Here is a 14864-nt window from a genome sequence, read left to right as displayed (position 1 = left end):
TGCTTTTAAACTTGTGCCAGCAAAATTTCATTGCTCCAAATGTTCACAGAGGTAAATTCAAAGGGGTGAAAGCATGGTTGGAGTAAAACCACTTAGAAATTCAAACCTATTCATTGGGAATATATTAGATGACTCATCTGTTTCTGCTGGCAGTACCTTGGGCTCATAATATTTATGGAGACCTACAGTATAAGAAACAACTCCCTCCAGCACCACCATTTTCATTTGCAGTTTTGTAGTTATAAAATCTGTTCCAGCAAAGCAGAGAGGATTTGCAAATACAGTCAGCCCTAACCCAGCACAGCCTTTATCTGCACATGTGGGAGTCTGTGCAGTTCCAGGGTTCTACTGCCACCAGCTACCTAGAACTGAGCCTCCAATAATGCAGCTTTGTAGGCCCATAAAGCATCTCCAGAGACAGCCTTTGACTTCAGTAGCACAATAAATACTTTTAAAACAGTTTTTATGTCTATATCTACCAATAGCATGTGATAGAAAATACAGCAGACTGTTGTCTTCACAGAATTTCAATTAATTCTGGAGTTTCTTTAAACTCTTCATAAACTTGGTATTTGGTCCAGAGGCTCCCCAGAATAACTTTCAGATAGAGGCTGGTCAAAGCAGTGACAAACTGGAGTCAGAGGTCAGCAGCATGTGTGAATGCTTTATGTCAGCAGAGAGAGGGGAAGGGGAATGGATGTATTTTTGTGTCTGTAATGTATGCATGTGCATTCACACACTGTTGGCATGGATCAGGGTTTAATCAAGTGTGCTACTTTACTAAAATAATTTATAGCTATCTGGACACAGACTGTTTGGGAGATCAGCCACAGCTGCAGCCAAATTGTTGGTGGCATTTGCAGATCATGTTGTGGTATTAAGGTATCTCTGAATGTGCCCACCTGTTGGGTGCTCACATGCTCAGCATTAAACTGTTGCCAGATCTGGAGAAGGGAATATTACTTTCTCCAAAGCAACAAAGAGGTGTTTTGGAAATGTACATTTGGTAAATTCTGTGTTTTCCCTTCTGCTGCAGAAACTGAAGATGTCCGCAGGGTAGCTGATGCCGCCTCCTTTTTCCTTCTAGTGCATGATAGTCTTGTAGTATTTGTGCTTTGTATTAAAATTTTTATTAATATAGACTGACGGGAAGTAATTTGTAATTTATATGCTATAAGAGGCTTTGGTTTTCTGAGCTACTTCTGATTCCTTTACTGCTTGAATTCTGTCCTCTGTATCCGTTAAAAGTTACAGTTGCAATTAGAGAGGTAAGATGAAAACTAGTAGTAGTCATTTTTTTACTTTGTGGTTTCCATTATATTTACATTCCAGTAATTATCTGCTGATGCAGCAGATGAAGCACATAAGTGTTTTGAGGGAAAAAAAAAAAGAAAAAAAATAAGTCACGTAAAATTATTTTAAAAGGAACATGAGACTAGTCACCTGCTTTTGTGTGTTTTGCAAAAAGCAATTCAATAATCTGCCCAAAATCATCGAAATTTGATTTATTCTGGTTTAGCAGTTATATTATTTCTGATAGCAATTGGAAATTCATGTGTCTGAAAAGCAAGTGTCTAAGCTTTTATTTTGAGATGTAATATGCCATAATATTATGAAAAATGAACAAGGCATGTCTGATTGGTTAAAGAGTGTGCATTTATGTAAAAGTGTTCAGCAGTCTGAGTATTATGTGGGAAATGCCAGCATTCTAAACTTGCTAATGTCATGGGACATTTTAATATAGCAATGTATCATGGAATAATGTTTCATTAAAAGAGACATTTGGAAACACTAGACAAAGTACAATTATGCAAAATGAAATATTTTACAATGTAGTTCCAACACAAGTATTAATCTCAGTACTTTACAGCAAAATGGAAATCACAGGTGAAGACAAAGCTGCCTACACCACAATCTGCAGCTGGTTCCTCTTATGTTTCTATATTGCCCATTATATCAAGAAAACAGTAGAGAGGGATTTTTGAAATGCAGTGCTGTTTAAAGTGTCCTGTCTTGTATTTACTTTAATTCCATGAAAATGTATGGCACCTCATTATTGAAACACAGCATTTTTTCCTCTTTTTACTATTAGTACTTCTTTTTTTTACATTTTTTGTGCTCTAGAGAAAGTATTGCTGTCACTTGCAGTGGCATTGGCCTTTCATCTCACTGCTTTTCCATGGTTTTCAAGTCTCTAAGTGGTATCCAATTTATTTGTATTCTGATGCCACTTCTGTGAAGCATACCTTTCTGTCAGCTCAGTGCAAGCTTCAGGTGGCTTGTATTTGGAAGCTGAGATATAAACAAACTGACAGGATCAAGTGTAGCCTATCCCCTCACAGGCAATTTCCACCCATTTGCTGTAGCCCATTATTCCTCCAATTCATTCAGCAGAACCACTTACTGTCATCTGAGTAGGGTTGGGATTGACTAAGTCCCTTGGATTTGTGTGGAGGCCCTATGCTAAACATGAAAGTCTGTGTATGCCAAGATACTGGAGGCAGTTACTTCCTTCACTATATTTTTTAACCTCTTTTCTTGCAATATTTAAGTTTTCTTTGGTGTTTAAAATGGTTTTTCTGCAATATCTTGCTGATGAGTTTGTAACTGCCCTACCACGGTCTAAATTCGCCTTCAAGTGAGCTCTTAACGATGCTAAATTTGAGCTAATGCATAAGATATAAAAATGTATTTTCATACTTGCTTTTCCTTTTCTACCTATCTCAGCTTCTACTGCCTTTATAATTTACTGTTGATTAAAATAGCAGCAGTCAGCAGTAATTTGTCATTTCTAGTGCCTTCACCGTTTTTGTGGTGTCAACAGCTTTTTATGTGCATGGCTTTGTATGTATATCACAGCAGACCAACATGTGTGTTTGCAGAATCCACATATTCTGCACATTCTCATCAAGAAGCCTATTTTGGGTCTTTTAAACACACATAGGTATGGGTGTGGTTTAGAGATAACATATGAATTACAACTAAAAGAAACAAGGCAGGAGAAGCTCACGGTCTTACGGGGATTTATTTTCCTGTGGGGGGTTTTTTCTGATACTTGAAGCTTTAATGATAGCCACAATGGAGTACAATACCACTATAACTGCTTTTCAAAAAGGATATAGTTAATTATTAGTGTAACATTTAAACAATTGTCAAATGGCACTCGTTGCTCTAAAGCCTAGTGTTGTTTAGAATGCAAATTTGGAAATATGCAAGCTTTCTACTTTCATAGTAATTCATTGCCAAAAAAAATGGAATCTGGATCATTTGGTCAAGGTCTTAAACCATAATTTTAACATATATTTCAAATTTAGAAGAATTAAAATATAAGAAAGAACATTAAAATATGTATTTATTAAAATAAATTGGGTTTATGTCTGATTTGTTTTAATATCTACAGATTAATATTAGTGGGATGTAGCTAGGTCCCATACATCTAATCTTTCCTGGATATTTAAAGACCTGATAAGTCACAATGTGAACAAATTTTATATCATTATCGTTTTAGTAAATCCTTCAAATTTACTGGCACTTAAAATCCTGACACAGTACAAACAAACATTGCCTATTATCACTCCTGAATTGTAATAAAGGATTTTTGTTTCAAAGGGTTAGTCTTGTTTGGGTGTAAACTGTAATTGATACATTTCCTTTTGTGCTTTTTTTTCCCCAAAAGTTGCTTGTCTTAGGTATCTTCTCAAGGAAAAAAATCTCACCCATAGTATTCTCTGAAGGTGGGCTTTTGCTTCGTAACTGGTTATTGCAAAGCCAGTCAATGAACATCTGAGAAAATTATAAGTTTATTAATCAAGGAAACCATAACCTGGAGATGTATTAGGGGAAGACAGAGAGAGACATTATGCAGGTATCAGCATACCCAACACATCTTTAGCCTGCCTAACTCAACACCCAGTAAAAAATATAGATACCAGATGCTGCAGTCTTCAGTGAAGTTGTATTTATCTTGGGAATTCTTGTTGAAACACCTGGGACTCCTGGTATCCCGGCCAGCTTGTACTTCAGTTTATCCCTGTGTCTTCTGCAATTGGACCTCTGAATTATTCCAAGTCTGCGTATGTCTTGCTGCATAATGAAAATCCTACTTCTCAGAAAACAATACATGGAGGTGACTGCTCTGGGGAGACACAGTCTTGTTTTGATTGGTACGTCCTGAAGCCAAGTGTCTGTGTAGTTCGGGGGTTGCCCAGACTTTGTTCATCATTTAGTCTTATCCAAAACTACTGAAGAGAGAAAACCAAATGAAATGGATCCCTGCATTGCAGCACAATCTCAGCCAGGCTTGGAAAGCACAAAGTTATGAAGGCAGGCAGCAGACAAACTGTTGGCAAAGCTCATGACTTTCTCCAAGGCGTGGTGACATCAGTTGAAGTCTTTCAGCAGCTACTGATGATCTTTGTTTTGATACAAACAAAAGTAAACAAAGATGCTGACTGACAGAAAGGGAAGAGAGAGTGGAATAAAAAACACCAATGGAATAAGAATTTTGTCAGTAATTTACAGGAAGCCAAACCAAGCCATATCATCTTCATTAATAATCATGAGAGATTTCCAGGCTATTTATCTCCCTCAGCTTTCCTGACAATACCATAAAATGAGTCCTGAGGATTTTTTTACAAAATTAACATTAAAAGCATTCTTCTTTCCTATTTCTTAATGTTTTAGGGTTTTTTTTATTGCACTCAGGGTAATCATTAGGAGCACAAAGATGTCAAGAGAGCATGTCATGCCTCCAGCAGGCACTTGAGCAGATTTATGATGGCAGCAAGCTTCCAGTTTCCCTGGTCACCTTTCATAGATTTACATGCTGGCTTAATAAGAATGAACAATGGGCTGTTTGTCAGCTGGGAGAGATAACCTCTGAATGCTTAGGTTTTGCTTTAAAGTATATGCAGAAGAACAGTTTCTTGTATACATGCAAAGTGAAGGACAGGCAGACTGAAAAGAAGCACTGAAGATCAGAAAAACGGGGAAGTTTGAAGATGATGTAACCTTGACTCACCTCAGAAAGCTGTAAATGCTTGGTGAGGGTTGGGACGGTAGTAGGGTGGTTGTATTAGCGCAATTTTGGCTTCCAGTACTGACCTTGAGGTGAGTACAACAAGAATAGAAGATGCTTCTGTTAGGAACTGGCTCCTGATGATTTTTATATCCAGTTGGCATGAGGGGAAACCCCAGCATTCTGGTCTACAACACTGCTCTTATATTTCTGAAAAGCCAGAGCTCCAGGATGGCTGCAGCTTTCAGTGAGCTGCAGGACTTTAGGCTTGTTAAGGTTCACTTGTGAGTTCAATAGCAAGTTAAGCTGTCTGTATAGACATACAGAATTTTTTAAATGAGGGCATTATTTTTTCACAATAATCAGCTTCACGAAAAAAGTGATAGTTCTTGAACCTGTCAGAAGGCTTTTGTAGAAATTGGAATATGTGTTCTTGTGCAGTTCAAAGAACCTGAAAGTCTTACTACTTCTTGACTTAGACACTGGATAAAATTAATAAGATGTGAAAGATACATGGACTGAGGGGAATTTAAAGTGATGGATAGGATATCTTTTAAGTAAGCAAAAGAATAGGTGGGCTTGTATTAATGTGCCTGGAAATTTTCAGCTGCCTCATTTTGGTCTCCTGAAGATGGAGTTAGACTCAAATTCCCCAGGTATTATCTGAACTTTTATACCACTGCACAACCTATTTCTCACTCTAGTAAGGGTCAGCAGTTAACTTCCCCTCCCAAAAGACTTGAGCTGTATAAAAGCTTGAAAATTGGAGAGGTCTAGGAATCAAGAAGTTTTGCATTTGTTCAAGTCTCCCTTAGGCATGCTATCTATTGCATGTTCAGAATAAGAAATACATAAAATACAGAAACTTAGTTGATGTCTTTCCTTATGTGCTACTGGGCAGTTACTGTCTGTGCACGGTAGGTACGGTATGGCCACAGTTAAAGAAAATTTTGGTGGGCATGCAGTCCTCGCATGAGTAGGTTCTGTACGTGTGCTCCTGTCAATGATTCAAACAAGAAATCCAGAACTTGCAATTCTTAGCCCAGAATCTGTAGATTATTGACAGAATTCTCCATTATAACCATTACCTCTACAGAGACTGAGGTTTGTTCTTTATTCCTTACATAAATCTTTCAAGTTTTCAAACAAGAATTAAGACATGAACAAGCAAGACCCAGATCTGCATCACTTGGCACATACTAAAAAAGTCAGCCAGAATCAGGTTTCTGAAAAGGGGTTCATTTGATATCTGTGCATTTTTACTGTGAGTGCAGTGTTTAATATGTTATGACCAAATGCTGAAGTACCTTGCTATTTTTTCCCCGACCAGAATTCTCACTGATTTTAACAATAGTAGTTTGTCAGAACTTGGCTCTAAGTCTAGACACATACTTATTATTAGAACAGATTGCCCATAGTCTGTCTGGCTCTGAATGTACTCCCTCTGTTGTTCTGTCTCAGCCTCATCACAGCTAAGAGGATTGGGGGGGCTCTGTTTTGTTTTTGCATCCAGATCTGACCACTGCATAATGGCTTTAAGCCCTCAAGCTATAGGAAAACTTTAATTGGGAGATTTTTCTTCTTATTCCTAATTTATCCCCTAGAGTCTTATTAGGGTGGCTTTGTTGTTTCTGCTTGTAAACAACATCCTTGGAGCTGAGCTGAGTCTGTTGCATTTAACCTCCAACCCTTCAAGTGTGGCACTGGGCTGCTACTGCAATAAACAAGGCTGCCATTCAAAAAACGTGGTTTTGGTTGAACTTAAAAGATCATTTTGCCACATTTAATGCAGAGGCTTTTTCAGATATAAATTGTTACCTACTGGGAAAACACATTGTGCAACAGCCTCGAGGCTCCTTATTATCTTTTCCTCACAGACAAATTTAGGAGTACCAGTCATTGGTCATAAAGGGATGCCATTGCAAGAAGCATGTTGCCTATTAAAATTCCATTATGCAGGGATGAAACCAAATTCTCTTAAAGTGCAGAGGTTATGCTGCCTTCTACATTACACAGAATCCAGACCTTGAATCTGAAGAAGAAATTTGAATCTTGGGGGAGATCATAACCTCCACCCCACCTCTCTTCTGCAAAGAACCCTCCAGTTCTGGTAGCTTCCTCTTGTTCCTTTGACAGGAATATATTTCTCTCTAAATGGGAAAAGAAAGGCTAGATTTGTTTTCCATTAGCCCGAAGCCTACAAAGAGGAGACATCCATGCCAGGCCCTGTGCTGGCATGTGTGAGGCATCCAGCAGAACAGAAAAGCATCAGCTTTGTCTTAGGTGCTTGGCCAGTTGCATTGATTTGATGGCACTACTTCACAACTGAGCTTAACTGGGTTTAGGGGACGTGACCTTGGGGAGCTGAACTTGAGTTCCACCTTGACAGATGAAGTCCTTCACAGAGACATCAGCAGGTCTGACCTGTGTTAGTTTCTAAATCTGTCTAAAGCGAGTGGGAAGTTGTGCTGTTGTCCAGACCAGGTATCTGGATGAGTGTACCAAAGCAACAAGTCAGCCGTTCCTACTCTCTCAGCGAAAACAATGGTTTATTCCTTTCTTGACCTAAGAATATTCTCCTCTATGTAAAGACAAGATGAGAAAGCACATTCAGCTAAGGAGTATGAAAAAAAGATCCTCTGTCCTCAGTCCTGCATCCTCTTCTAAAATACAGGTGGCGTGCTGATAGTTTTGTAAAGGCTGAGGAAAAGATGTTATTGTTTTTCTTATTAATTTCTGAGAAGTTCTGTTATATTACCCAGTAGCAAATGCAATAATTTGCATTGCTTTTTTTGAAGAAAGTTCCACTGGGCAGAAGTGAGCCTGCACAAGAAATGTGGCCATTGCTATGCAGAGCATGCTGCTGTGTTAGTGCCTTATTATGGCATCACAGCTGCTTAAAAACATGTGAAGCTGAAGAGAATGCATATCTCACTGAAAATATATTTTCCCTCTCCTAGATGAGAATTTAAGGAAAAGAATTAAGAAAAAACACATACTGGGAAGGAATAACGTGTTGTAACTTGTTCAGAAAGACAAGCTCACAATTAAATGCTCACTGTATCCAAGATGTTTACATGCCTATACCATTGCCACATTTCTCCCCAAAGAATGTTCACTTGTTTTCTCTCTAATGCTGGGGTAGAACATAACTGCATGGATTCACAAACTGCACCTGAGCTACTAAAATTCACACACAACCTCAGTACTGTGCTGTGAATTCTGTTGTAGAGATGTGCCTGTAACCTCTTTTATGGATTTTTATATGCTGCCTTGTGCCAAACACCACATCTTTAAAATATCATTGTACGCATCACCCTTTAGGTTATGTCATGTCCTTTTCTCATGACAAGCAATTTATTTTGGGGCTGAGGTGACCTGCATTGGATCCTGGTGGCCTGTTGTGGCATTATTGCTTATTATTTTGTTTAGACTCAGGCAAACATTTGAAAAGCTGAATAAAACAAAAATAAGGAAAATCAAGTGGAAGTTGAGCTCTGACTTTTTGGAGAGTCCAGGTAATGTAGGAATGCTTTTAGCTTTTGACTAAAGCAAGAGATAAAACAGTGAGTTCTAAATTATTCTCAGAGCTCCTTGCCAAATCTCTTGCCAAAATAAATCTAAAAACATAATCCCAAAACACCTCTTATAGGTGAAGAAGTCTTCCTGCTTTGTCAAATAAAGTGTAAATAACAACACAGAGAGTGCAAATAACACAGAGAAAGTGCAGAGATGTACAAATAACTGGAACGTGAATGTGGTAGAATCCTGTTTTGATGCAAGAATGTGAGCTGGCGTTGTAATACTTTTGCTGTTACAGCATCTTCTAAGACTTTCAGTGAATTTTACAAATTACACCTTTGATTATACACAGAGAAACATTTTCTTTCATCCTTGGGAATGACCAGCAGATGCTCAGCCTTTCCCAGGATCTGACATAGTAATGTTATTATCAGTAACTTTGGTAACACCTCTCTTTCTCATCTAAACTTCTATCAGTAGCTAAAAGACTGGCACTTCACACATATGTGAATGAGACTCGCAAGTGTGTCTCATTCACCATCATTTTTTGCCATTCCAAGCTCATCTTCGTGTGCCCCCCCATATTATATTCTATAAGCCTCATATAGAAACAGATTTCAGGGACGTGGAGTCAGAAAATTTTCTGAAAGTTTGAAATGTTTGTTTCTTGAGCCCATATAAAGTAAGGTCTCTTATGATCTCTTACAGATCTTTGATCATGAGCTGGTTTGCAGGTGGAGTCTCAGAGCAGTGTTTATAGAAGGGCCATATCTACCCAGCTATCCAAAAGGAAGATTAGTTTAGCAGCTGTAAAATCTTGCAGCACTTTGCAGATGTGAATTCGGTATGCACCATGTCCATACAGCTACTACTAAGAGTCCATGAAAACTCTAATCCTGCAAATGTGTCATCTGAGAAATAAGAAAATAGCCAAGAGTAGCCACACATTTTCTACCTAAAGTGATTGGTTAATTCTTTTGGTGCTAGAAGCTGCTTTTGTAAACACACAAAAGTGCAGTTCAAACTTTCTTCTCTATCTGGCTTTGGACTCCTGCTGGCAATTGTTCAGAGAGTTTACAAAGCTCTGTGCTGATAAAAATGGTAAATTCAGGAAATATTATAGAAAATGAAAGCCTAATGATTTTGCATATCCCATAAATCTTTTTATTTTGGTGGAGAATTATTTTTTTCTTTAAAATAATTTAGAAATTAAAATCCTTCACAGGACCGTGAAAGCAGTACACTCAGTTAATTTCAGTAAATGCATGAAATATAGTCATCCACTTTTTAAAACTGGAAATCAGTAGTCCTCTTCAGCTGGCAGATCTTGCACCAATAATTAATTCATGTAAGAAAGAGAAAATGTTTAAGATTAGTCTTGATATTTTTTCATCTAATTACTTTTTTATGGGTGTAAAAAACTTCCCATTGATGTTGCCATGTAACTGTTTCTTTCATTCCTGCAAATACTGGTTCTAATATATAAGTGGAAAAAGTAAGAGATGACAGCAGTATGAACAGCCAAAAACCAAGAGAAGCAAATCCTATTTAGGAATAGTTCAGACATTCAGTTTGAGACATTTGCTGTTCGGTTACAAGCAGCTGTTTGTAAATATTTCTTGTATTCTGCAAACACTCATAGCTTCCTTTAAAAAAAAAGTTAGGAAAATGTTTAATGGGATGAGTAACATCAAAAACTTAAATGGAACATGCACAGAACAATAGAGAACATATATCAGTTTGTATAGATCATAGCTGATTCTGGCTTCAGTAGCAGCAAGAATTTAACTGGGAAGCAAAAAACCAAACATTTAGCATGCCAATCCAGTAGGAATCACTCTGATAAAATGGGAGTAAATGCCTACTGTACAGTGTGAATGTCAATTCAATCCAAAATTAATAATTTACACATTTTACTGATCACCTAATATTTTATTTCACCTCTGCAGACTGGAACCTATTTTAGGGAAATGCTGAGATTTCATATCCTCAGTGGAGTCCTTCCATTTTCTCATTCATAGACCCTGGGTGAACAGACAGCTGCTATCTAATTTGACAGCTTCTAGTATCTGAGCACTGGTTTCTTGTTTAACACTTCAGCATACCACTGACAGCATGGGCGGGTAATAAGATGGCAAAGAAGAGCAGTGTCTTCTTTGTTCTAGTATTGGAGAGTACACTTATTCTCAGTATTTGTACTGTCTTGAACTTTTATGTATCTCAGTTCTTTTGAGAAGTGAATTTCTTTTTGCCACACTGCTGAATTGATATTTCCATCAAAGCCAAGGAGATAGTGCAATGTGGTAAATCTCCTGCCTCTGCCCTTTGCACCAGCAGTGTTCTCCTGGGGGGTATTATCACTAATTAGCAGTTTTGGTTGCTGTTGTATCACTTGTGTTGTTTCCTACAAGTCATTTTATTCATATCAGGGAGGATCAGAAAGGTGGACACATGATTCCACATGGCTTCTAAAAGAGAAGGAGAAAAGGCACATTTGGGTTTTCACCATGAACAGCTGGTACATATTTGAGATTCAGAATTCTTTGTAATCAAGAGAGTCCTAAAAAGACCAACCAAGAGTTTGATCTAAGATTGCCTAAAAGTGATCACTGGCCCATGTTGCCTACTTATCAAGTACTTGAACATCACAGCCAAAGATTTCTTTCACATGGAGGTTTGATTCATACTTTGGGTTTCTAGTTCTTCTACAAAATATTACAATTGTTCCTATTAGGCTAATTAATTTTAAAAGGACAGAGGGGACAGATTAATTATCTGTTCTCGGATTTTGTGTAAATACAAATTGGACTTCAATAACTGAATTTCCTTAGAAAATACAGCATATATGTTTTGAGGATTTTCCCATCCAATTTTAAATTATTTGTAGCTGGGGCATTTTCGTCCTTCAAATTAGAAACTGATCCGCTGTTAAAATGATAAATTTTACTACAGTTTTTATACATGTTTCTCACTTTTATTTCCTGGAAAATACTTCATTTTTGTCCTTTTACAAACAAATGTATATTCTTTTTATTTTTTACTTCTATTATCCACTTTTAGTTGTAGGTCAATGTTATTGCTAGAACTGTTTTGTTAAAAAATGTGGTTTATATTCACTGATTCTGCTACCTGTAGACTTCTTTCAATGTCTTTTTTCTTTCTTTACTGCTTTTCTGAGATTTGTAACCCTGATTTATAATGATTACCATCAGCTCTCATTCATATGTGATTTGATTCCAGTAGGAAAGGACTGACTGAAAGTAGTTTTACTGTTTTCCTTTTAAGTTCTATTTTCTTGTGTTTAAAGGTCAATCAATTCCCTGTGGTTTGCATACTATACTTTTTTGAGTACTATACTATATTGTTGGTGTACACACTGTCTTAATACTCTCATTACCTCAAGTACATTTATGACACTGGATATCAACACCTGCTAGACCCCCAAGAGAACCTTTATAATATTCACAATTTCACAGGCTCATTTTCTCTCCAGGCTGGAGACTGCTCCTTTCTGATGAACTTTTGTTATGTATAGTATCCTGTAAAGAGCTGGAATGGAGGTTTCATCATTTGTTCTCTGTGATTTCTCTATTTTTCTGAGCTGCTGCTTCACGATGAGAAGGAGGGTGAAGTCATTCAGAAGTCAGGACAACCACCTCATACTTAATTTTCCTTTCATTTGATTTCCTAGTAATTAGAAATTATTAGTCCTGAAGAAGGATATCTCAGCATCCTGATTCTGGATATTGTGACTGATGATGCCTTTCCTACTAATGAGCAGATTACAATGTCTTGCATCTACTCAAAAATTACAGTGTAATTTCTTTATCTATTAAGTTGGTTTTGTCCTTCTTTTTGCTTGTTAATATAATAGTTCATGTTTTCCCTCTGCTCCTGTGTTTACTTTGATATTTCACTCTGGCCAGCAAAGTCCTCTAAGCCCTTTCTGATTACACGCTCTCTATAGATTTCGGACCGTCTTCCTGAGACAAAACTGTAAAGAAGCTTATTTCATAGAACTTCAGAAACTGTAATAAATACACTGTTCCCTTAATTTCAGAACAAGTAATGTAGGGAGTACATGAACACAAGAGATCCTCTAATTGGTAAAACTGAAGAATAATACTTCTGGAAATTTCCTGATTAGCTTTTTCATAGTTTGAGCAAAAACACAAAAGGACTATCATTCCATTTATGCACTGAGATGAAACAAATGAAAAAAAAATTCCAGTCTCCCTTTGTTGATGTGTTCCATTGTGTTTTGCAGGATGTGAGAAAGATTCCGGATAATATCACTTACCATGCCTTTGATTTCAGTTCTGATAGATATGTAATCTTGAGTGCCCTAGGAAATGTGTCTTCTTCTGAGGATCATTGGTATCTTGATCTTCACACTGGCACATCAGCAGCTGCCAGTTTCACAGAGTCTGAAGTAAAATGCAATCAAATTTCTTCAGGGACAATGTTATAACAAAAAAGACAAGAATGCGGCCCCATAACCCAGAGTTTTGAAAACAAATAATGTGAGGAAAAGTCTCAGAAAACAAAAAACTTTTTCATTGAAATTGCAATGAGTTGGGTTCTCAAGAGGCAAAGGATTAGAATTCCAATATTTGAAAGTGAAACAATATTCTGTTGTGAAGCACAGGACGGAGTTAAACAGCAGATATAAGAACTTACCTAAAATATTTCTTGAGGAACACTTTGAAAAATAGTAATACTCAGATTGTTATCAACCCAGCTGTGTACATTTGTTGCAATTTCTAGTTGAGGTGAATGTACATCTGGGATTGAACATGCAGAGCTGAAACAGCATTGAGGCAACTGTACAGTCGGTTCTCAAAACTTTTTTTGTCTATATACAGGTATACATGTATTTATTATAAGTAGTCATGACCTTTATGAATAATTAAAAGCATGCTTTCAACATTTTATTCCTTACAGTAAAAACCTAGTTCTGTAAGCCTTTCCTTCTAAGGAACAGTTCTTAATACAAGTAACTGCCTAATTAGTAGCACATTAAGGGTTTAAGACTGGACTCAAGCTGATTTCTCAGTTGCATATCAGGAAATTGCTTCAAATCACAAAACAGATTATTGGGACAACTCAGTACAGCATCAGCTATGTAGTAATATAAGTTGCTTTAGAATAATAGTAACAATACTGTTTCAAACCTGGTCAATGAACTGTGGGATCCCCAAGGCTGTACTGATTAATGATGATACTCCATTTTCAGAAATGGTGAAAATTATTTTCAGATGGAGGAGTACCTTTTCCAAGATCCAACAGCAGGCAAGTGACAGGGATGATAATAAAATTACTCTAGAAAAAGGCAGTGGTTCACAGCTTTCAAAGTTAACATGCCCACCAAATCCAGGTGATTGTCTTGTGTAAACGCTGGCTGCCATTCAGGCCCTGGGATCAGAGAGCAGATCTGCAGCACAAGAGTGTAACTTTAATACAGCTTCTGTGAAAATATGGAATCAAGTGATTCCACTTCAGAGGATCTTGTTTGCATAGGCCAGTACTTACAAGATAATATCCTTACCAACTTGGTTTAACCTAGTTAAATAGGGTTATATCAGCAACAATCAAAACTGGAACTCGAAAGCTAACAGAGAGTGTGGGGCGGGCATTGTCTTTAACACAGATGTTCTAATAGTTTGTCACTCTGTAGACATGGTAAATTTAACTTCATTGCCCTTTCAGGTCAGAAGGACGTGTGGATAAAATAAAGCTATCAGTTATGAGAAGTAGTGCTGTAAGTGGCTTTAGGGGAAAAAATGTGTTCAAATAATTTTTTTTTTTTAATCTTCTCTTTGATTGCAAACTATGGGCTGTATAAGCATATAGAACATGTCTTTTCATTTCAAACAACTGGCTGCTCCAAGTAGATTGGAGGCATGATAATGGCTTGGTAATGTTAGTATTTTCAATTTCTGAGCAGTCTGAAAATCAGAGGAAGTGGACCTCAAACCTCTCTTTATCAGTTTTCTCCTTTTTATGCTACACATGACACGCTCAGACATAACAACATGTGTGACCAGTAGAACTGCACTCACAATGTCCAAAGAGTTCTGGCAACATATTCAATATGGGAAGGTTTTTGAGCTGTAGTTTCACTTGCTTAGTTAGAGTCAACTGACCAGTCTGATCCCTGTGCTGTGATTCTTACAAGGTTTCTGATTTTTGTAGATTATGAAAAAAAAAAACTTGTCTCTGCAATGTGCTTGTATGATTTTAATGCTGTAATGATGAATTAAAGGAGGAATACTCTCATGCTTCTATTGAACATAATGAACAGGTACCTCAGTCTGAATTTTAA

This window comes from Corvus brachyrhynchos, unplaced genomic scaffold (assembly GCF_000691975.1).
Source record: "Corvus brachyrhynchos isolate BGI_N302 unplaced genomic scaffold, ASM69197v1 scaffold370, whole genome shotgun sequence".
Classification (NCBI taxonomy): Eukaryota; Metazoa; Chordata; class Aves; order Passeriformes; family Corvidae; genus Corvus; species Corvus brachyrhynchos.
The sequence above is the reverse complement of the archived record's forward strand: the minus strand, read 5'-3'. Positions refer to the sequence as shown.